At 37.7% G+C, this 24971-nt stretch overlaps 1 long non-coding RNA gene across 1 annotated transcript; it reads left to right on the top strand.

The window, feature by feature from the left end:
• Nucleotides 1-13103: 13103 nt before the first annotated feature.
• On the top strand, nt 13104-14154 carry LOC122757659. Its single transcript, XR_006357768.1, has 2 exons — nt 13104-13902; nt 13961-14154. It is a non-coding gene; the product is annotated as an uncharacterized LOC122757659 (long non-coding RNA).
• Nucleotides 14155-24971: the final 10817 nt, after the last annotated feature.

The following is a 24971-nucleotide window of genomic DNA, read 5'->3' on the forward strand; positions in this document are numbered from 1 at the left end:
AATTATTAAACGCTTATTATATTAATTAACTTGACTGATCAGTTCAGAGCAGAGCTTGCAAATGAGAGTTGAGCGTTTTTTCGTTTATTCTCTTTCTCGCATCATACCCAAAAAAAAAATTGTGTAGACACGTCTCTCTCTGAGCGTCACTCTCTTTTTATACCCTGAACCCATTTTCAATGGGAAATCATTGTTGAAATGTATGTAACAGGGAGAAGGAGGCGTGGCAGACCCCACAAAGTATATATATTCTTGATCAGGGTGACGAGCTGAGTTGATTTGGCCCTGTCCGTCTGTCTGTCCGTCTGTCCGTCTGTCCGTCTGTCCGTCTGTCCGTATGTATGAACGCGTCGATTTCAGAAGATATAAGAGCTAGAGACTTCAAATTTTTTTTAAAATGTCCGTAATTACAGCGCGCATATCAAGTTTATCATTAAAAATCGATAACTCATCTCGATATTTTTTTATCGATAAAAAACCTTATCGAAACCCAGTTATAAAATTATATCTTCTACACCTTTATTGCTAGAGTCTCCAAATTTTTAATGTATGCTTATATGCAATTTATACAATTTCGGTTTTTGTTAAAATTTACCCCCCACCTCTAAATTCACCCCCCTCACCCTCACTTTTGTAAAAAGCGTATTTCAAATACTAGAGACTTGTGCTTTGGCAATTACATGCATATTCATGTTATAATCATAATCTAAAAGTTTCATGAAGATCGTACGTCCATAAAAAAAGTTATTAAACAATTAAGTTCTCATAGTAAGCGCACACTGCAGCCCATGCGTGTTTATGCGTGGTTGCTTGTATGTGTATGTGTGTGTGTATGTGTGTGTGTGTATGCGTTTGTGTCTGTATGCGTGTGTGTGTGTATGTGTGTCTTTATGCGTGTGTGTGTATGTTTACCTGTGTGTGCGTACGTGCGTGTGTGTGTGTGTGTGTGTGCGTGTTTCTTGTGTAAGCTGAAAGTCGCGAAAAAGTATTGAAATATCTATTGCTCCAAGGGTTCAGGGGATCTCGTAGTCGAGCAGTCTCGACTAGAGCTTTCTTACTTGTTTTCTTTAGCATCTGTTTCGCTCAGACGCAATGCGATCACTCATTCGTGTGACGCTCTCACATGAGTTTCGCGTAAAACTAACACGATTTTCCCTCACACAAAGCTTCTCAGCAAAAAACACTTTGACTAACAAACTCAGCAGAAAATGTTTTTGCCTTTGTGTGCATGTAAATACACGCATACATACATACAAAAAGAACGCAGCAATCGCGCGTGATTACCCATACAAACGCAACTTACCGTTACTTCTTTAACTCAAGCAAACGATCAGTGTTTGACTTGAGGAAACGAAAACAGAAACAACTATCTCCCTCAGAGCGCGAGAGAGCTAAGCCAGACGCGACAAAAACACTTTCTGTCTGAGTTTTTTTGACTGTGTCACTGAAAGACACTTTTTTGCAGACAACGAAAAAGTGTTAACAGTTTTTTGCAAGCTATGGTTCAGAGAGACAATAGAAAACAAATACTTTGAAAGTATCGTGTTTTTAACAACAACAAAATTGACCGATTTCGCGGAAAGCAAGAAGTTTTTCGGCAATCGAAGACGTGTCAGGGTGAATGGTGTCTGCTTGGCGCGTAGTGTAACGGCTGAAATCAAGTGTACGTGTTAGTGTATAGTATATACACTTGCTCGCAGAACTCTGCGTACACTTGCAAACAAACCCCTACTTTTCAGTTTACATGTATATTGTATTTAATATAGAAGACTTAAGGCAATTCTTCTTTTCGTATAACAATTTTCATTTATTTATTAACATAATTATATTTTGAATTTATTATTAAAACTAAACCTAATATTAAACAAGTAAGAAAACTCTAGTCGAGACTACTCGACTACGAGATCCCCTGAACCCTTGGAGTAATAGCTATTTCAATAATTTTTCGCGTCTTTCAGCTTACACAAGAAACACGCACACACAGGCATACATACACACACATACATACACACATACACACACACATACACACACACATACACAAACAATTACATACATATACACACACAAGCATAAACACGCATGGGCGGCAGTGAGCGCTTACTATGAGAATTTAATTGCTTAATACCTTTTTTGTGGACGTACGATCTTCATGAAACTTTCAGATTATGATTATGACATGGATATGCATGTAATTGCCAAAGCACAAGTCTCTAGTATTTGAAATACGCTTTTTACAAAAGTGAGGGTGAGGGGGTGAATTTAAGGGCGGGGGGTAAATTTTAACAAAAACCGAAATTGTATAAATTGCATATAGGCATACATTAAAAATTTGGAGACTCTAGCAATAAAGGTGTAGAAGATATAATTTTATAACTGGATTTCGATAAGGTTTTTTATCGATAAAAAAAGATCGAGATGAGTTATCGATTTTTAATGATAAACTTGATATGCGCGCTGTAATTACGGACATTATAAAAAAAAATTGAAGTCTCTAGCTCTTATATCTTCTGAAATCGACGCGTTCATACATACGGACAGACGGACAGACGGACAGACGGACGGACGGACAGACGGACAGACGGACAGACAGACGGACAGGGCCAAATCAACTCAGCTCGTCGCCCTGATCAAGAATATATATACTTTGTGGGGTCTGCCACGCCTCCTTCTGCCTGTTACATACATTTCAACAAAACCATTATACCCTGATTTCCCATTGAAAATGGGTTCAGGGTATAAAAAAATTATAAACAAAAATCATAACCAAACAAGTAAGAAAGCTCTAGTCGAGACTGCTCGACTACGAGATCCCCTGAACCCTTGGAGCAATAGATATTTCAATACTTTTTCGCGACTTTCAGCTTACACAAGAAACACGCACACACACACACACACGCACGTACGCACACACAGGCATACATACACACACACGCATACAGACACACATACACACACACACGCATACATACACAAACGCATACACACACACACATACACACACACATACACAAACACATACACACACAAGCAACCACGCATAAACACGCATGGGCTGCAGTGTGCGCTTACTATGAGAACTTAATTGTTTAATAACTTTTTTTATGGACGTACGATCTTCATGAAACTTTGAGATTATGATTATAACATGAATATGCATGTAATTGCCAAAGCACAAGTCTCTAGTATTTGAAATACGCTTTTTACAAAAGTGATGGTGAGGGGGTGAATTTAGAGGTGGGGGGTAAATTTTAACAAAAACCGAAATTGTATAAATTGCATATAAGCATACATTAAAAATTTGGAGACTCTAGCAATAAAGGTGTAGAAGATATAATTTTATAACTGGGTTTCGATAAGGTTTTTTATCGATAAAAAAGATCGAGATGAGTTATCGATTTTTAATGATAAACTTGATATGCGCGCTGTAATTACGGACATTTTAAAAAAAATTTGAAGTCTCTAGCTCTTATATCTTCTGAAATCGACGCGTTCATACATACGGACAGACGGACAGACGGACAGACAGACGGACAGAGCCAAATCAACTCAGCTCGTCACCCTGATCAAGAATATATATACTTTGTGGGGTCTGCCACGCCTCCTTCTCCCTGTTACATACATTTCAACAAAACCATTATACCCTGATTTCCCATTGAAAATGGGTTCAGGGTATAAAAATGACACCTCAAAAGTCTGCGTACAGTTTAAGTTTGCTGTGTACAGCGCTGGAATTCACGATCACCGTTAGTTTTTGCGTGTTTCTTTAATTCCTCTTCGCTGATTTGCGTAATTTGCCATCACTTTGAAAAGAAATTTGGCACGCGTTTCATCATGGAGCAAAAAGGGAAAGAAATATCGGTAGAAGTTCGTAAGCTTATATTAAACAAGTAAGAAGGCTCCAGTCGAGACTGCTCGACTAGGAGATACCCTGAACCCTCTAAGCTGATATTCTAATCATTCTGCACTTCTTTTATGCACACATACATACACATGCATCCACACGCACGCATAAGCCTGCGCTCTGCTAACTGCGCAGTAAGCAGCGACTGCGCTTGAGCAGCGCTGCTGTGTGGGCAATATAATGAGAATTTATTTGTTGAATAATTTCTTTTGTAGACACACAATCTTAATGAAACTTTTAGAGCATAATCATATGGTTAAAATGTGTGTACAATCCAAAGCACAAGTCTCTAGTACTTGAAATGCGGACGGACGGACGGACGGACAGACGGACAGGTCTATATCGACTCAGCTCGTCGTCCTGATCAAGAATATATATACTTTATGAGGTCTGCGATGATTCCTTCTGCCTGTTACATACTTTTCACAAAACCATTATACCCTGATTTCCCATTTTCTATGGGTTCAGGGTATAAATATAGGTTAGAAGGCAAATCCCACCGAGAAATTGGTCTATTGGTAGGCACAACTCATTCTTCGTGCCAAAGAGTCTACGACAATTATGTCTCATCGGGCTCTATATTGTCAAAGCCTCGTTCAGGCCGCCCACCCTTGCTCACGGAACGAGAGAAAAAACGTAGTGTCCAATTGGTACCTCAAAATCCAATGATATCTGCTCACCAAGGACGTCTGGAAGTTGCAGAACGTTTCTCCAAAACTGTTTCTGAGGAAACCGTTCGACGCACTTGGAAAAAGCGGGCTATCATGCCCGCGTTGCACGTAGGAAGCCACATGTATCAGAGGTGAACAGGAAAAAGCGAATGGACTTCGCCAATGAGCACATTTCCAAGCCTTCTAGCTTCTGGAAAAGGGTAATTTTCTCAGATGAGAACAAGTTTTGCCTATTTGGCATAAAAGGGAAGAAAATAGTATGGAGAAAAAAGGAGGTGGTGTAATGGTGTGGGGATGTATGGCGACCAGTAGCGTGGGAAATCTCTCTTTTATAGAATCAACAATGACCATAAGGATTATATACAAGTTCTTAGTGAGAATCTGCATCAGAGTGCCCAGAAATTGCAGCTGGAGGGCGAATTTTGCTTCCAACAGAACAATGATCCGAAGCATACAGCCCACAATGTAAAGCTCTGGCTACTTTACAATGTAAAAAGCCAACTCCGAATGCCTCCCCAGTCCCCACACCTCAATCCTATTGAGCATCAATAGGACTTACTCGAGCGTAGGATTCGGCAGCACACCATAAGGTCTAAGAACATGCTGAAGGAGGTCATGATGGAAGAATGGGGCAAAATAACTGCAGAGGACACTAAAAAGCTGGTTGAGTCAATGCCTCGCCGTCTGGCTGAGGTGTTAAAACGAAAAGGGTATCCTACAAGATACTAACAACTGACAAATTCCAGCGCTGTACGCAGCAAACTTAAACTGTACGCAGACTTTTGAGGTGTCATTTTTTGGTTATGTTTTTTGTTTATAATTTTTTTTAATATTAGGTTTAGTTTTAATAATAAATTCAAAACATAATTATGTTAATAAATAAATGAAAATTGTTATACAAAAAGAAGTATTGCCTTAAGTCTTCTATATTAAATACAAAATACATGTAAACTTAAAAATATGGGTTTGTTTGCAAGTGTACGCAGAGTTCTGCGAGCAAGTGTATGTACATACATACAGTATTGCCAGGTTTTGAGACATAAAAATAGCAAAATCGTCTCTAAAAAATAGCTGAAAATAGCTAAACAAATTTTAAAATAGCTTACAAAATAGCTGAAACCTTTATGCATTATGCATTTACTTTAAATTTTATTTTTAAATGTTATTTAATAATGTTACAATTTGGTCCACATCCAAATCATCATCAGAATTATATTTTTGATTAACTGGAATCATTTTTAAATATTTGGAAGGCACGGTATAATCATGGCAGCATTTGCCATTGCTGCGCAAGAAGAATTAGCGATGGTATAAATTCACAACTAGTGATGGTATAAGTACGACAAAGTCGTGGTGGTAGTATCGCGCAGATCATTACGTACAATTTGGGACTTAATCGAAAAATGTTTTTTTTTTTTGCTTTAAATACTAAAATCAAATTCAAAATATTCGTTTGTAAAATAGCTAAATTTATAGCTAATAGCATTTTCAAAATTTTCATAGCATTTATGGTTCAAAAATAGCTAAAAATGCTATTAAATAGCTAATCTGGCAACACTGCATACATATTCATTTGTGTATATACAAATATACTTTTGTGAAAGTGTAACGGACGTCGAACACTGAGTGTATGTGTAAGTGCATGAGTATTTACATATTATCTGTGTGCATATACTAGAGGCCTGCATCGGTATGCTTGCTGGTGGTCGTCTTCCAAATATACTGATACTTGCAAGCAGAGCTCTCAAATGAGAGTTGAGCGTTTTTTCATTTATTCTCTTCCTCGCATCATAACCAAAAAAAATTGTGCAGACAGGTCTCTCTCTGAGCGTCACTCTCTGTTTTCTTTACCATCTGTTTCGCTCAGACGCAATGCGATCACTCATTCGTGTGACGCTCTCACATGAGTGTCGCGTAAAACACGATTTTCTCTCACACAAAGCCTCTCAGCAAAAAACACTTTGACTAAAAAACTCAGCAGAAAATGTTTTTGCCTTCGTGTGCATGTAAATACACGCATACATACATACAAAAAGAACGCAGCAATCGCGCGTGATTACCCATACAAACGCAACTTACCGTTACTTCATTTAACTCAAGCAAACGATCAGTGATGTCATTTTCGCTTTTTTTCCGTCAGATTTGGCTTTTTTAAAAGTGTGATTGCGGGAAAAATTGGAAAACAGCGGGCAGCGGGAATTCCATCTTTTTAAGCAAATTCAAACCGCGTTTTTTCAAAGTAAATGTTTTCTAAATTTTTACAGCTGTGTTAACGATTTATATGTTAATAATATATTTTACCTAAAGTATCGATATTTACTTTAATCGACTAACCTTCTCTTAAAAATTCATACCGATATTGGCGCGTTATCTTCTCTAACATTGTGAAATTCGTTTGCGTAAATCATGCCGAAGGAAGTTTAAAAGCAAAAAGTGCGAGATGTGTGGCTACGGGCCACAGAATTCAAGGATTGGCTAAGGAAGGACCCCACAGACGCAACATGGGCGTATTGCAGTTATTGCAATTGCACAATAACTGCCAAATTAAGTGACTTGCAAGCGCATGCGGCTACAATAAAGCACGCAGGCTCAATGGAGTGCTACGTGCAAAAAAACAAATTATCATTTGTTCAATTGCCCACAAAGACAATTGAGCAGGAGGCAGTGCTTTGTCTATTTGTCAAGGACATGATTTGCTTAATAAAAATACCTATAGTTTGGTATTCATATACATCTGTAATTAAAATCAGCTTCTTTGTCAACCTTTTTCCCTTGAATCCAGCTTTTTTCAGCTTTTTTTTTTCCTTGATCCAGCTTTTTTTGCTCAGAAAAAAATGACATCACTGCAAACGATCAGTGTTTGACTTGAGGAAACGAAAACAGAAACAACTGTCTCCCTCAGAGCGCGACTGTGTCAGTGAAAGACACTTTTTTGCAGACAACGAAAAAGTGTTAACAGTTATTTGCGAGCTATGCTTCTTAGTAAGAAGTTCTTACGCTTTAAGCAGAGTAAAACAAAAAACCTTGACAAACGAAACGAAAAGCGAGTAACGTCAAAAAAAATCGTACGGTACTTTTACTGCGCGTTGAGCGCCGTTGCTGAGCAAAAATCAGGCTAGAATTGGCTAAAAATTGAAAATAAATGCTAGAATAGCAGCCTAGATTATAAAATCTAACTGATATGTTTAGAAACTAACATTCTTTTCTTTTATTTCTGCTTTTCTTCAATCTCTTTCGGTTAACTGTTTTTTTTATACCCTGAACCCATTGAAAATGGGAAATCAGGGTATAATGGTTTTGTTGAAATGTATGTAACAGGCAGAAGGAGGCGTGGCAGACCCCACAAAGTATATACACTTGCCAGAAAAACTATGCGTACAGGCCTAACGTGCGACTTTGATAGAGAATAAATATGATAAATAATAGGATTATTATCAATATTATATTTTTTAGTGAAAAACTATTTAATAACACACATTTAACAACAATTTTTTTTAAATAATATTAAACAGTTTTTTTTTTTATATTTTAAATAAGAAAAAAACAACGAAAATTCACTTAGAAAAAGTATGCGTACAAACTAAAAACCCACTGTTCTTAATCGTCGTGTGAAGCTTTTAGTACCGTTAAACAGCATATTACGGTAAAAAAAAGCATTAAAGAATGTCAATCACGTGTTGGTTTGCAAATTTTGTCATTAAGTTGATAGATTTCGTCATGGGCAGGAAAACTAAAGAGATTGATCCAGATTTGAGGAAACTCATCGTGAAATTACGCGATGAAGGGCAATCTTTTAGGGAAATTGGCGAAATTGTTGGCAGAACGCATTCTTCTGTCCAAAGGGTAGTCAATAACTTTAATTTGACTGGCTCAGTTCAGTCAAAGCCACGCTCTGGGAGGCCCTCAAAGCTGACCGAGAGAGAGAAGAGGGACGTGCTGAAGACGGTGCGGCTAAACCCCGCATTAACTGCAGCCAAGATTAATCAGGAAGTTAAAGAGAAATAAAAAAAAAGAGCTCCACGAAGACACCGTAAGAAAATTTTTAAAGAAAAATGAATTAAATGCCCGTGTTGCTCGAAGGAAGCTACTTATCTCTGAAGCAAATAAAATCAAACGGATGGATTTCGCCAGAAAATACTTGGAAGTCAGTCCTGAGTACTGGAACCAAGTGATATTTAGTGATGAGAGCAAATTCTGTATATTTGGTATAAAGGGGAGAAAGCTTGTGTGGCGAAAGAGAGGCACTGCGTTCGACGTACAAAATCTAACTACAACCGTTAAGCACGGCGGTGGTGGCGTAATGGTGTGGGGGTGTATGGCAGCAAGTGGAGTGGTCAATTTGGCTTTTATTGAGTCCACAATGAACCATATGGATTACCTCCATATCTTAAAAAACAATTTACACCAAAGCGCCAGACAATTGGGTCTTGGGGAGGACTTTGTCTTTCAACATGACAATGATCCCAAACACACAGCTCACAATGTCAAGCTCTGGTTGCTCTATAATACCAGACACCAGCTTCATTCGCCTCCCCAGTCACCCGACCTTAATCCCATAGAGCATTTATGGGATTTTTTGGAGCGCAGGATCAGAGACCGAATAATTACTTCAAAGGACATGCTCAAATCGGTTCTGATGGAGGAGTGGCTCAAAATTCCGGCTGATTTCACCCGGAAATTGGTGGCATCGATGCCAAAACGGTTGGAAGAGACCAAGAAGCGAAAGGGGTATCCAACCTCATATTAATTTTTAAATTTTCATTGAAAAAAAGTTATTTTTGGTTTTGTTTTTTAGTTTGTACGCAAACTTTTTCTAAGTGAATTTTCGTTGTTTTTTTCTTATTTAAAATATAAAAAAAAACTGTTTAATATTATTTAAAAAAAATTGTTGTTAAATGTGTGTTATTAAATAGTTTTTCACTAAAAAATATAATATTGATAATAATCCTATTATTTATCATATTTATTCTCTATCAAAGTCGCACGTTAGGCCTGTACGCATAGTTTTTCTAGCAAGTGTATGTATATTCTTGATCAGGGCGACAGGCTGAGTCGATTTGGCCCTGTCCGTCTGTCTGTCCGTCTGTCCGTCCGTCCGTCTGTCCGTATGTTTGAACGCGTCGATTTCCGAAGATATAAGAGCTAGAGACTTCAATTTTCAATTTTTTTTAAATGACCGTATATACAGCGCGGACGTCGAGTTTGCTTTTAAAATTCGATAAATCATCCCGTTATGTTTTTATCGAGTAAAAACATTCAAGTTCAAATCAGATGCCTCTATAGGTAATTGTGAATGATTTTTCATTTTTTTAAATTTCTCAAATATTCAATATAATATGTAGATCATTATGCTGAAGTTTCATTAAATTCCGTTCAGTCAAAAATTAATAAAAAATAATCAAATATTTGGCCAATTAACAAACGCACGTGCAGCAGCTACAACAGCATCGTATGCGTGTGCACACATACATTCAAACTTCTTCTAGAACATTCTTTGAATCACATCAGCTGTTAGTTTCGTTTAGTTTTGGTAAATGGCGCAGCAGCAGTGAATCTATTTGAGTTTTGCCACCACCACTTGGCGAAGTGAGGTGGCGTAGTGTGTTAGCTGCATGACGATCGATCGAGAAGTCGCGGTTCAAATCCCGATCGGTGCAACTGATGTTAACTTTTTTAATTGTTTCAAAATATTTTTATATTTTATTAAATGAGTTTGGTATTTTATTTATATTTTTAAATACATCGAAATTGAAATTTCAGACATACTAAATGGGCATTTTTATTTGTTGGGTTCAGGGTAGTATCTAGTCGAGCACTCTCGACTAGAGTTTTCTTACTTGTTATTAGTTGGGTTCAGGGTAATATCTAGTCGAGCACTCTCGAATAGAATTTTCTTACTTTTTATACCCTGAACCCATTTTCAATCGGAAATCAGGGTATAATGGTTTTGTTGAAATGTATGTAACAGGCAGAAGGAGGCGTGGCAGACCCCACAAAGTATATATATTCTTGATCAGGGCGACGAGCTGAGTTGATTTGGCCCTGTCCGTCTGTCTGTCCGTCTGTCCGTCTGTCCGTCCGTCCGTCTGTCCGTCTGTCCGTATGTATGAACGCGTCGATTTCAGAAGATATAAGAGCTAGAGACTTCAAATTTTTTTTTATAATGTCCGTAATTACAGCGCGCATATCAAGTTTATCATTAAAAATCGATAACTCATCCCGATCTTTTTTTATCGATAAAAACCCATATCGAAAACCAGTTATAAAATTATATTTTCTACACCTTTATTGCTAGAGTTTTCAAATTTTTAATGTATGCTTATATGCAATTTATACAATTTCGGTTTTTGTTAAAATTTACTCTTCACCCTTAAATTCACCCCCTCACCATCACTTTTGTAAAAAGCGTATTTCAAATACTAGAGACTTGTGCTTTGGCAATTACATGCATATCCATGTTATAATTATAATCTGAAAGTTTCATGAAGATCGTACGTCCGCAAAAAAAGTTATTAAGCAATTAAGTTCTCATAGTAAGCGGTCACTGCTGCCCATGCGTGTTTTTGCTTGTGTGTGTATATGTATGTAATTGTTTGAGTATGTGTGTGTGTGTGTGTGTGTGTGTGTGTATGTGTGTGTGTGTGTGTGTGTGTTTATGTATGCCTGTGTGTGCGTGCGTGTGTGTGTGTGTGTGTGTGTGTGTGTGTGTGTGCGTGTTTCTTGTGTAAGCTGAAAGACGCGAAAAATTATTGAAATAGCTATTACTCCAAGGGTTCAGGGGATCTCGTAGTCGAGTAGTCTCGACTAGAGCTTTCGTACTTGTTTTTTTTTTGCTTTCCTTTAATCTCTTTCTGTAAGTTGTTAAGTTTGGGTCGCTTTTTTGTGCGTGCTAAAATGAACATTGAAGAAAATGTTGAAACTAATTCCGAAAATGTAGTATGATTTAATTACAATTATGATTGTTGATATATATTTACTGAGGGACCACTGTACATACATACAGTGGCTCACAGCTTATTTGACCCAACATGAAAAAAAAATTTCATATGCTCATTACTTTATACCCAATACAAATTTTTGAAAAATTCAAACGTAGAATTGTTATTTCAATATTAAATTAATGGAAAACATAACTTTTTTATTCTTATTTTAAAAAATAACAGTAAGAAAGTAACAAAAACTAAAACAACTCATATATTCAATGTCACAGCTTATTTGACCCAAACTGTTTGAAGGACAGTTACAGTCGCGTAAAATGGAAATTAACGGTACTTTTTTAGGTTTTGTTTTGATTATTGAATTCGCAATGTGAATTTGAAGTATTTTTACCATTCGAAGTGATATTTTTTTTAAGAAAACACGTGTTTGCAAAAATGGGAAAGCGCACAACAATACAGCAGCGGGAATTGGTGCTACACCACTTTAGAAATGGAATTTCGCGGCGCAAAATTGCAGCGATAGTTAATTTACCCAAATCTACCGTAAAAAACATAATAACCCGATTTGTTTTTGAACGGCTCCAAACAAAATTTTCAATGGCACAGATGAGCGATACATTGTACGCCAAATAAAGGAAAACCCCAAGTTATCCGCTCTAAAACTGGCTAGTCTTATGGAGCACCAGCTGGGGAAGTCAGCTAGTGCAGAAACGATTCGTCGTATACTCCGAGACCATGATTTACATGGTAGAATTGCTCGCAAGAAGCCTTTCATTAGTAAGAAAAATAAGGAAAGCCGGCTCCGATTCACTAAAGAGTACATAAACAAGGACACCAACTATTGGAACAAAGTCATTTTCGCGGACGAGTCCAAGTTTAACATATTTGGTTCCGATGGGAGCCCCTACGTCTGGCGACAAGCGAATACCGAGCTACAAGAGAAGCACCTGAAACCCACAGTAAAGCATGGTGGAGAGTCTGTGATGGTTTGCGCCTATATGTCTGCCTCTGGAGTGGGAAAACTAGCTTTTATTGAAAGCACCATGGATAAGAATATGTATTTAAACGTTTTGAAGCAAAATCTTCTACAAAGTGCTGAATATCTGACCCTGAAAGAGGATTTTACATTTCATCAAGACAACGACCCTAAGCACACATCGGATGTCGTTCAGTCTTGGCTGGTATGGAACTGCCCGCATAACCTCAAACCGCCAGCACAGTCCCCAGATCTTAATGTAATTGAAAATTTATGGTCCATTTTAGACACCAATATCAGGTCCCGGAATATTTCCAACAAAAATGAGTTAAAAACCGCATTAGTCGAGGAATGGGGGAAAATCCGGTGGCTTCAATGCCTGCAAGACTTAAGGCTGTATTGGCCAACAAGGGGGTCATACAAAATATTAAATTTTAAAAAAACTAGGCATAATTTTGAAATTACAGTCTAAAATAAGTAATGGGTCAAGTAAGCTGTGACATTGAATATATGAGTTGTTTTAGTTTTTGTTATTTTCTTACTGTTATTTTTTAAAATATTAATAAAAATGTTATGTTTTCCATTAATTTAATATTGAAATAACAATTCTACGTTTGAATTTTTCAAAAATTTGTATTGGGTGCAAAGTAATGAGCATATGAAATTTTTATTTCATGTTGGGTCAAATAAGCTGTGAGCCACTGTATGTATTGCTTTCAAATTAGCATGGAATATTGGCAAACTCACATACCATCCAGCAATATGATGCGATCAAGACCAAATTGCTGGAAGGAATATATAAATTTTAGAACAAAAGAGGACGAAGTGAAGTCTAGAATACGCTAGGGATGGTAATGGATGAGAATGGAGAAGAATTAAAAAATATTGTTGGATGCAAAAAATGTTTCAAAATTCTGAAGTACTCTAATTGTACTTCGAATTTAGTTAAACACAAATGCTGTGTAGCAGCAAAAAACTCGTTAACTGAAACAGACATCCCTGCAACACATGTCGGTCCAGAAACCAAAAAGCTTATTTTAGAAGCTGCTACTGAATGGACCGTCAAAAATTGTCGGCCCTTTAATATCATCAAAGACGATGGGTTAACGAAATTACTTGCAATATTTACTAAAGTTGGAGCAAAATATGGTAGTGGAGTAAATATAGATGAAATTACTCCCCACCCGTTGACAATCTCGAGAAATGTGTCAGAGCTCTACAATTTAGAGTTTGAATATATAAAAGCAGATGTTATTAAAGCAAAAACATCCGGCTATAGCATCACATCTGATATCTGGACGGACGAGTTCCTAAAGAGATCATATATATCGTGCACAGTGCACTATATTAGACGCGGTGCAATGCTCACCCGCCTGCTAGCACTGAAGTCGATGGGAGATGAATCAAATACAGGTAGAATAGCTTGATTAATATTCCAATAGCTCTTTTGAAATAATGTTTATTATTTTAGGCGCAAACATTAAGAATAAAATCACAAAAATTTTGAATGATTATAATTTGGCAATGGATGACGACAAAGCCATAGCAGTCACTGACCGAGGCTCCAACATGATTAACGCATTTAAAAGGGGCAGTCACATTCATTGCATAAATCACCTATTAAATAATGTTGTGTAGAAAGCAATTAAAGTTATTTTAGAACTATCTGACCGGTTACTCAATTGTAACAAGATAGTAAAATATTTTAAAAAATCTGGGATAAATTCCCAACTCAATGTATCTCTCAAAAGCTTTTGTCAGACTAGGTGGAATACAGAGTATTACACTTTTTTTCATTATCACAAAACTGGGAAAAAATCACTACAATTTTAAAAGAGAAAAATGAAATTTTTCGGTTGGATAATGTAAACATTGACAATGTTAAATCTATTGTAAAATTTTTAGAACATTTGAAAGGAAGGAGAAGACTATTCGACACTATATTCAGTCATACCATCCATAAATTTTTTAAAAAGAAAAACTAAAGTTGACTCAAGCGATACTGGTTTAGCTAGCCAATTAAAATCTTCTTTAACTAGCCTACTTCAAACCGTTGTGGAACCTTATATTACGGACTATCACAAAATTGCTTTGTTTTTATTTCACCCCACAAACAGATTGGTTAGTTTGAGTAACGCTGAAAAAGAACGAATAGTTGAACAGTGTAAAGAATTAATGGCAAACTATTGGTTAGGAAGCGACTCTGACCAAATAATATTGAAAATGACAGAGGAGCAAGAAGTATATATTGACGATGTTCAAACATGAACATACATTATAATAAAACAAGTAAGAAGACTCTAGTCGAGACTGCTCGACTAGGAGATACCCTGAACCCTCTAATCTGATATTCTCATCACTCTGCACATATACATACATACATACGTACATATTAGAACGCGCTCTGCTTACTGCGCAGTAAGCGGCGACTGCGCTTGGGTTGCGCTGCGGTGTTGGCAACATTATAAGAATTTATTTGTTGAATAATTTAAATTCTAGACGTACAATCTAAATGCAACTTTAACAGCGTAATCATATGGTAGAAATGTATGCACATGCCAAAGCACAAGTCTCTAGTGCTTGAAATACGCCTTTTACAAAAGTGATGGAGAGGGGGTTGATATAGAAGAGGGGGGTTAATTTTAACAAAAATCGAAATTGTATAAAATATATATCAGTCTACATTTAAAATTTGGAAGCTCTAGCTCTAAAGGTGTAGGAGATATAATTAAATAACTAGCTTTCGATAAGGTTTTTGATCGATAATAAAATATCGGGAGTAGTTATCGATATATAAAGAAAAACTTTATATGCGCGTGATATACACGGACCTAGGAAACAATTTCAAGTCTCTCGCTCTTATATCTTCTGAGATCGACGCGTTCATACATACGGACGGACGGACAGACAGACGGACAGGGCCAAATCGACTCAGCTCGTCGCCCTGATCAAGAATATATATACTTTGTGGGGTCTGCCACGCCTCCTTCTGCCTGTTACATACATTTCAACAAAACCATTATACCCTGATTTCCCATTGAAAATGGGTTCAGGGTATAAATAGAGACAATACTCGATAGCCTGCGCGTTATCCGACACAAAGTAATAAATATGTCACCCCTTAGTTGTAGTTTGACGAAATGCCACTTAATAGTGACAATTTAACTGAATGGATTAACTCTGAACTTCATACATACAAGTCTCTCAAAGTTTTTTACTCAGATGGGTTTAACGTTTTAGAGTCCTCCACTTGCTCCTTACCACAACTCGCGACCCACCTATGCCCAGATGATCAGGAGTAACCCCCATGACGGAAGCAATTGGCCCTCAGTAGGACACTTCACTGATCGCGGTCATACCCCCAGACAACAAACCCGTTCCACCTACCAGCCCACATCACCCACTGTACAAACAAGCCCCGAGTTTCCGGCACTCATTGCCTCTCTTAATACCCTGAACGAGACAGTAGTCAGACTAGTCAAGATGCAGGAAGAAATGTTGAGCATGCAGTCGTCCATGTTGTCCATGGCAGACATGCTTGATATATGGCAATCCTTGGACCGGAAATTCCTGATCTGTGGCGATTGGAACGCTCACCACCATTCTTGGGGATCAGCGAGAAGCACTGCTAGGGGTAGAGACCTCTTCAACCTCACGCTGGCCACATCCACACAGATCATAGCCACGGGCAGCCCCACTCGATTCCCAGACCATAATAGGCAACGGCCTTCCTGTCTGGACTTTGGTCTTTATAAGGGCATACCTCAATGGAAGCTGAAAATTGCCTTTTATAACGATCTCGGCTCAGAGCATATGCATCTGGTAATCTCGCTGGATGCCTCTATAAAATGCTACCCTCAGGCCGAAAGACTGATTAATAGAAATGTCGACGTAAACCTATTTAAGTTGATCCTCAACAATATGATGCATCCCGAATTGGAGTTAAAGTCGGTACAGGATGTTGATGACGCTCTGCACCTGTTCAATGCAAATATTCGCCGCGCTGCCAAGGATGCGCAAAAGACACAGCCTAGTCATATCCCCCGCCAAGCCGGATCCTTGTTACTCACTTCAGAGCTTCGTCATCTACTGCAGAAAAAGCGTCGCTTAAGGAAAATCTACCAGCGTACTCTACATCCGGTAGACAAGTCCAACTGGAACAGAGCAGCAAACTCACTAAGATCGGAGTTGGCCCGACAGCGCTCACAGATGTTTGAGGACATGCTTGAAAATATGTCGACTGCAAAAGACGCTAAATTCAACCTGTGGAAAGCCACCAGAAGTAGCAGACGTCAAACCATACGGCAAGCCCCCATCAAAAATGGCCCGGATAGCTGGTGTCGATAAGATGAAGAGCAAGCTGAGGCTGTTGCCACCCACTTAGAGGCCCGCTTCCTGCCGTTTGCTCTAGCTTCACAAGAAGATACACAATCCACCGAGCAAGCCCTGTTGACCCCACTACAGCTCGATCCACCGGAGGAGCCGTACAATTTTGATGAGGTGGCATCCGTAATCAAACACTTAAACCCAAATAAGGCCCCGGGACACGACAATATCTGCAACCGCACACTCAGAACACTGCCGGAGAATGCTATCCTCGTTATGGTATTAATCTTTAATGCCATAACGAGGCTTCAGTATTTTCCAGCAGTGTGGAAGATTGCGCTTGTCGTGATGATCCACAAGACTGGCAAGCCTGAGGAAGACCCTGCTTCATACCGACCTATCAGTCTCCTTCCTTCTTTATCGAAGGTTTGGGAAAGACTGGTCATCCGTCGGCTGGTATCAGTAGCGGCTAGAAAACTCATTCCGGTTCAGCAGTTTGGTTTCCGCGCTGGACACGGTACTACCGAGCAACTGCACAGAGTGACGGATCACATCCTCAGGGCTTTCGACAACAAAAAGCACTGTAATGCCATTTTTCTGGACATCGAACAGGCCTTCGATAGGGTATGGCACCCAGGTCTGCTGCAGAAGATTAAGGAACAGCTGCCCTCGCACTACTTCGCTCTGATCCTACTTCTTTCAGAGTGAAAGTTAAATCGAGTCAGTCCTCCACATACTCGATTGCCGCTGGCGTACCACAGGGCAGTATCCTCGCTCTTCTTCTTTTTATACCCTGAACCCATTGAAAATGGGAAATCAGGGTATAATGGTTTTGTGAAAAAGTATGTAACGGGCAGAAGGAGGCATGGCACACCCCACAAAGTATATATATTCTTGATCAGGGCGACGAGCTGAGTCGATTTGGCCCTGTCCGTCTTTCTGTCCGTATGTTTGAACGCGTCGATTTCCGAAGATATAAGAGCTAGAGACTTCAAATTTTTTTCAAATGTCCGTAATTACAGCGCGGATATCGAGTTTATCATTAAAAATCGATAACTCATCCCGATCTTTTTTTTATCGATAAAAAACCGTATCGAAAACCAGTTATAAGATTATATCTTCTACACCTTTATTGCTAGTCTCCAAATTTTTAATGTATTCTTATATGCAATTTATACAATTTCGATTTTTGTTAAAATTTACCCCCCACCCCTATATTCACCCCGTCACACTCATGTTTTTAAAAAGCGTATTTCAAATACTAGAGACTTATGCTTTGGCAAATACATGCATATCCATGTTATAATTATAATCTAAAGTTTCATGAAGATCGTCTGTCCACAAAAAAAGTTATTAAACAATTAAGTTCTCATAGTAAGCGCACACTGCCGCCCATGCGTGTTTATGCTTGTGTGTGTATGTGTGTATAAATGTTTGTGTATGTGTGTGTATGTATGCCTGTGTGTGCGTGCGTGCGTGTGCGTGTGTTTGTGCGTGTGTTTGTGCGTGTTTCTTGTGTAAGCTGAAAGACGCGAAAAATAGCTATTGCTCCATGGGTTCAGGGGATCTCGTAGTCGAGCAGTCTCGACTATAGCTTTCTTACTTGTTTTGTATTGCAAACAATTAATGGACATTCTGTATGTGCTTTGTGTGCGTGCTTTAGAGACGAGGCTTTTGCGTGATTCGTTAGTGACGCGTGCTTATCATCTCTGACATCGGCAAGTTATTAATTTAATGGTCGTAGTCTTTTTTAAGACTTATAATAATATACAAATATTTAATGTTAATTAATAAATTTTTTATGTAAAATACTATTATTAATGTCAGAATTTATATATTTATTATTAATAAATTTACATGCATGCAACGTAATTTATATTATTTTTAAGTAAATAAATATTTCATATATATTTTAAAATATAAATATATACATATACATATATACATATATATTATTATTAAGCTGAACAAATATTAAAATGCCAAGAACTAAGAGAATTTCAGCTTCAGCTAGGTCTCAGAGACAACGAAATAGAAGTTTGTTAAATATGCTGAGCAGGAATGAATTGCTAATTTAGAGTCTTTACGCGAGCGTAGAGAAAATGAAGAGTTTAGTCAGAATGAAAGAAATTTAAATAGACAGCGAAATCAGGTTCGTAGTAATATTGTTTTGAATAGAATTGCTAATCATAGCCAAAATTCCTTTCTGCGAGCTTCTTTACGAACAAATTCTCAGACTAGACAGTTAGACAACAGGCGGAATTAGCTAACACTTTGCGCCGATCCCGACGCAGACAAGATCCGGTTTACCGTGCGATCGAACAAGGACAGAATACTGTACAAGGAGGTCGTCGAAGACAAGATATTGGACAGCGCCTACTAGAAAGAGCAAGAGATAGGAACCTTCGGTCGCAGGTTAGAGACGATCCAATTCGTAGGATCATTGAGCAGGCACGAAATACCAGTGCACGGCGAAGTGCTCGCATTCAAGCACGACAGGAAGCTTTTGACGCCAATAGAAGCGTATCTCAGCGTGTTAGCCAATACCGTAATAATAGAGACAATAGGGCCGCTGAGAATAGGCGTAATGCAATCAGGATCAGGATAGAACGTTTTAATGCCTTTATTGAAAAAAGATGTCTAAATAATAGTGATAGTATTAATGATCTAATAGCTGCGTTTAATGTTACAGTTAAACAAGGACCTGATCAGGTCTGCCTTTTTTGCAAAGGTTTGTGATTTCCACATCAAGTAGATAAGATTTCAAGAGAGACTATTGAAATCAAGTGTAGTGCGCAAGTTACTTCAGATATTTTATCTTTCATCTAGTTTTCCATCCGAAAATAATAAATACAACTTCTGCAAAACATGTAGCCATAGCATCAAATTAGGAAAACCAAAAGCTTTAATTACAAATGAACTGGACTTTCCATAGTTTCCAAATAGTTTAAAGGGCTTAACGCCGCTAGAGGAAAGGCTTATCTCCCCACGCCTTCCTTTTATGATCATAAAGTCTCTAGGATATGGCCGTCAAAATTCCATTAAGGGAGCTGTGGTCAATGTACCTATTCCTGTGGCCAATGTTGTAACGTCCCTTCCAAAAGCGTTTAGCGAAACTGAGGTAGTACAGATTCACTTAAAGCGTAGGATGGAATAGCTTGACGCTTACAATAAACATCTTCTCCAGCTGCAGCGAGTCAATATAGATATTCAGTTCATATTAGATCCCTATGTTTGCTGCAGTTACGTCGTTAATTATACTAACAAGTTCCAGAGAGGAATTTCAAAATTAATGCGTGAAGCAGTTAGTGAGATTAATAGGGGGAGCATCGAGTTAGAATGCTTAAATCTAGACAGCAGTTAGAAAATTTACCCGATGGCTCTACAGAAATATTTTTATTAGGGCTCTTAGAGCAATATGTTCAGCGCCCAGACGCTTTAGATAAATATGTCTAGCTGATTTTGCTGTTTTTTATAGTTTTAGCAAACAGCAGGGTGGAGCCCGCCAAGATTCAGTAGAGCAGGATGACCCAGAAGCACCAACATCCGATTCAATAGTTTTTGCACTTCCCAATGGTAGTGGTTTTTTTTTATTAGGAAAAGACGCTCTCCCAGTATTATTAGGTATAGAAGATTTAATATTAATACTGAGATAAGACAATATTTTAGGATGAGAAGAGTGAGAAGAGACTGCGAATCGTTTTGTAGCAATAATCAGGAGTTAGTCAAAACTAACCGTAGGAAGTATAATAGCTTAGACGATAGTGAGCTTCAGAATGCTCTTAACGACGCAGTTCTGGAAGAGAATGAGAGCAATATTGAAAATGTAGAGGTAGTAGATTATAGGTTTAGAGTGCTAGGATTGCCAGAAATAGATTCAAGCTTGAATGTCTTAAACATCAATGGCAGGGATGAGAATCAAGATGTAGATAATAACAATACCCGTCTAATTAAGCTGCCACCTTTGTTTTCGTCCGATAGAATCCAAGATCTAGTCAGATCTTTAAATTTACTTTACACATGTACTGCACAATGTGAAAAGTACGTCAACATTTTACGAATTCGTTGGAGGTGGTGCTGGTGTCGGAAAGAGCCGACTGATCACCTCCATTTTTCAAGCATTATCCCATATGTTTAATAGTAGGTCTGGGAATAATGATTAAGCAAAAATTTTACTCTGTGCCCCAACAGGTAAAGCTGCTTTCGGAATTAGTGGTTCGACACTACATTCCATGTTCTCTCTACCAGTTAACCAATCTGTTTCTGATTTGAGACCTTTAAGTAATGATTTAGTCAATAGCTTACATTCAAGGTTAATAGACCTTAAGCTCATTATAATAGATGAAATATCTATGGTAGGTTCCAAAATGTTTTCACAGTTAGACTCCCGTCTAAAACAAATTTTCAAAAATACTTCTCCATTTGGTGGTATATCTGTCATAGTATTTGGGGATCTACGACAGTTGTCACCAGTAGGTGATTGTTGGGTTTTCGAATCCAACTCCCATGATCCCTACAGTGCTATATACACTTCTTCGCTCTGGGATCTCTTTAAGTATTTTGAGCTCACAGAAATAATGCGACAGCGGGAGGATCAAAGTTTTGCTTCTGCTTTAAATAATATGGCATCGGGAAATATGACACCCGATGATATTGCCCTTATCCAATCCCGCATTTGTCATCCATCGGATGTTCCCGATGATGAAATTCATCTTTTTTGGCACAAATGCGGTGACAGATACATATAATACTATAAAGCTAAACGCTATTTCAACGGATCCATTTATTTCCGTTGGCGAAGATTTTATTAAAGCTTTTCATTTAGATGTAGCAAATAGGGAAAGAATTTTAGATGTCCTGGGTAGCTTTAGGTCGTCCGAGACCTGTAGTCTATGTAAATCCCTCCTTTTAAAAACAACTGCCAAGTATATGATTATGGTCAACGTAGATACTGAGGATGGGTTAGTTAATGGGGCAGCAGGAATTTTGATGCAAATAGATTTCGATGCATCCAACGCTCCAAATTTTTTATGGATGAAATTTCCAGAGGATAGTGTAGGAGTTCTTGCTCGCTCAAAGTGTACACATCGTACAGAAACTTCATGGACCCCAATTCAGAAAATAGTTCGAAACTTCCAATATAGGAAAATGAGCAAGTTTCCATTGACCGTAGGCAGTTTCCAGTTGTACCTGCAGAAGGTATAACTATTCACAAAAGCCAAGGAGCTACGTATAGCAAAGTGGTGGTTCACACTTGCTCTCGAATGCAGCGTGCTGCAATATACATAGCTTGTAGTAGAGCAATAAATGCTTCGGGGTTGTTTATTATTGGAGATTTTCTTCCTCCTAAACCTCCCAAAAATGATGATAAGGTCCAAACCGAAATAGTCCGATTGCGCACTTAAAAGCTTCTTCGATCACATTATGATCACTTAGTTGACAGTTCCGCATTGATATTTTTTCTCCATAACACTCAGAACATTAATTGTCACATTGAAGATATTCGATCTGACCGATTAATGCACCTGTCGTCCATTCTATGCTTCGTTGAAGCGTCTACGTACGCAAACGAAAATGTAAATATTCCAGGGTTTAGTATTGTTGTCCGTCTTGATTGCGAGGTAATACCTAATGCAATCCGACCTAAAAGGGGGATCATCATATATGCTAGGTATACAGTTTTAAATAGTATGTCAAGCTGCTTGAGCGTCAGGAAAATAAACGGATCAGCCGTTTTTGATTACGTCGTGTTTAGGTACAAATCGTTAAGCTTCATAGTTGGTTATAAAAGTCCGTCTTATCCAGTCCGATTGTTTAATTCAGAATTTCAGGATCTATTTTTGCAATATCCCTTTTTAACAGAAAACTGTCTAATTTTAGGAGATATTAATTTGTGTTTGAACAAATTTGAATCGGCTAGGAATTTATATGCTGATTTAGTTAGCAGAAGCTTTAGAAGCTTATTGGATTTGAAAACGTCTACAACCAATTGTGATTCGCACATTGATTGGGCGTTTTCAAATCTATCTCATGAATATATTAGTGCAAGAACTTTCGAAACAGTTTATAGTTACCACAGTGGTATTTCAGTAAGCATTCAGGATAGGGAATTTTAGTATAGCTTTGGTGTAAATATTTTACAATATATATGTATATGTCGTGCCCTCACAATATTATGAATATCGTGCTATCACTATTATAAGCATTGTGTCATCTCTATATTTTAAGATTAAGAGCGTAAAGAGGAAAGAATAAAATGTACTTCGCAATAACGCTTAATGTTGTATGCCGTTGTTTCAATTCCATTCGTTTTTTCCCGATCCGTTATCCTAACCTGGCAGACGTTTCTGTCTGACGCAGTCTGGGCCCGACAGTATGTTAGAGCGAGATAAGAATAACAATTGCTATACATCTGAGCGAGAATGTGTGTGAGTACACAAAAATTAGCAGAGAGATGGCACAGCGAAGGTTTTCAGTTTCGAGAAGAAATTGAAAGAGCGAACATGTCGCGGCCCAGAAAGCGTCCGGTTATGGATTTTAACGATATAGAAAGTGCTAATACGACATATATGTAAGCTTTTTACTTTAATGATTATAAATTGAATTGACGTTTTGAACCGTATTTCATGTGATTTTTTATTAGCTTGATTAGTTTAATAGTTTCAAAATATTTATGTATTTAATTAAATGAGTTTTCTATTTATCTTAGATTTTTAAATACATCGAAATTGAAATTGTAACCATACTAAATGTGCATTTTTTTAGTTTGGTTCAGGATACTATCTAATCGACTCTCGACTGGAGCTTTCTTACTTGTTTAAATATATCAAATGATCCAAAATTTCAGACAGATTCATGCATTTTTTATGTTTTATAGGATTTGTAACGTCGACTTGGTCAACATGTCGCCACTGTATGTACATACAGTGAAGGAAAAGAGTCAACATACACCACCTATTTTCCGATATCCTCTTCGATATTATAAACATTTCTGCTATTTCCGCCACTGATTTTCCTATGGAGTGCACTATGGGCAAAAATACCGATAGTGAGGCATTAACTGCAACTTTAAAGATAGAGCCTTGAAATTTTGCACATACGTTGCTAATATTAATACAAAATTTCGGTTTTTTTTTTTTAAGTTTGAGCCACGCCCTCCCCTTGTCCCCATACATGTGATTAATTTACCGATGAATATCGAAACGATTGCAAGCAATTTCATAAATATTATATATTTTAAGTTAATAAACACTATAAATAAATTCAAAAATAAGTAAATAAATAATTTACTACATATATATTCGCGATTCGCAAATCTGAAAGCAAAACATAGGATATGATATTATTCGTAGGATTCATTTTCTAATTGTCACATAATACCTGTTAATTAGTTTCTAATAGTCTTCATTTTCTTCTTCCAATTCGATGCCGTCCAGTTCAGAAGAGATTACATTCTGTTCTTCTTCCTCTTCTTCATTCTCAGATTGATCATCTTTGTTATCTAATGATTGTGAAGCATAAACATCGGGTTCTTCGAGAAGGGCGATAACTTCTCGTGGGAGCATATTTTTCTTGTTGCTATTTTTTCTTTCCTTTAAGTTAAGCGATGAGAGTAGCGGATCTGAAGAATCTAATACTCTATTGAATACGTCAGTTATAGTATCCAATCGGCTGCATTTTCTGGCATGCGATAATCTGTCTTTTTTATATAATTTATTGCGTGCTTCGGATGCATTTTCTCCTAAAACTCCAACTGGAAGAATACAACTATCCATTATTTGGTGACCGTGCACTAAAACTTTGTGAACTGTTGGAGACATTGGATACCAGGAGTATGTAGATATATACATTTTAAATGTTTCATTACAAAAAGCTTTGAATTTGACAGAGTCCACTTTATGCTCACAAGAGATTGTAATCAAAATAATATAAAAGTTCTTAAGTATTTCAGCATTGAAATTTAAAATGGAAGAAAAAAGTTCGAATTCGGCAAATGCTCTCCTTGCAGTATTGCCGTCATTACTGTTGCCACTTCCATTTTGCTTGGGTTTGTCAACATTTAAACCCATTTCATTCCACATTCGTTTTTATACTCATTCACGAAAGTGAATCAGTATATTGGTTTTGTGCAATGTCCGTCTTGCTGTCCGTCCGTC

The sequence above is a fragment of the Drosophila mojavensis genome, unplaced genomic scaffold (assembly GCF_018153725.1).
Source record: "Drosophila mojavensis isolate 15081-1352.22 unplaced genomic scaffold, ASM1815372v1 contig_136, whole genome shotgun sequence".
Classification (NCBI taxonomy): domain Eukaryota; kingdom Metazoa; phylum Arthropoda; class Insecta; order Diptera; family Drosophilidae; genus Drosophila; species Drosophila mojavensis.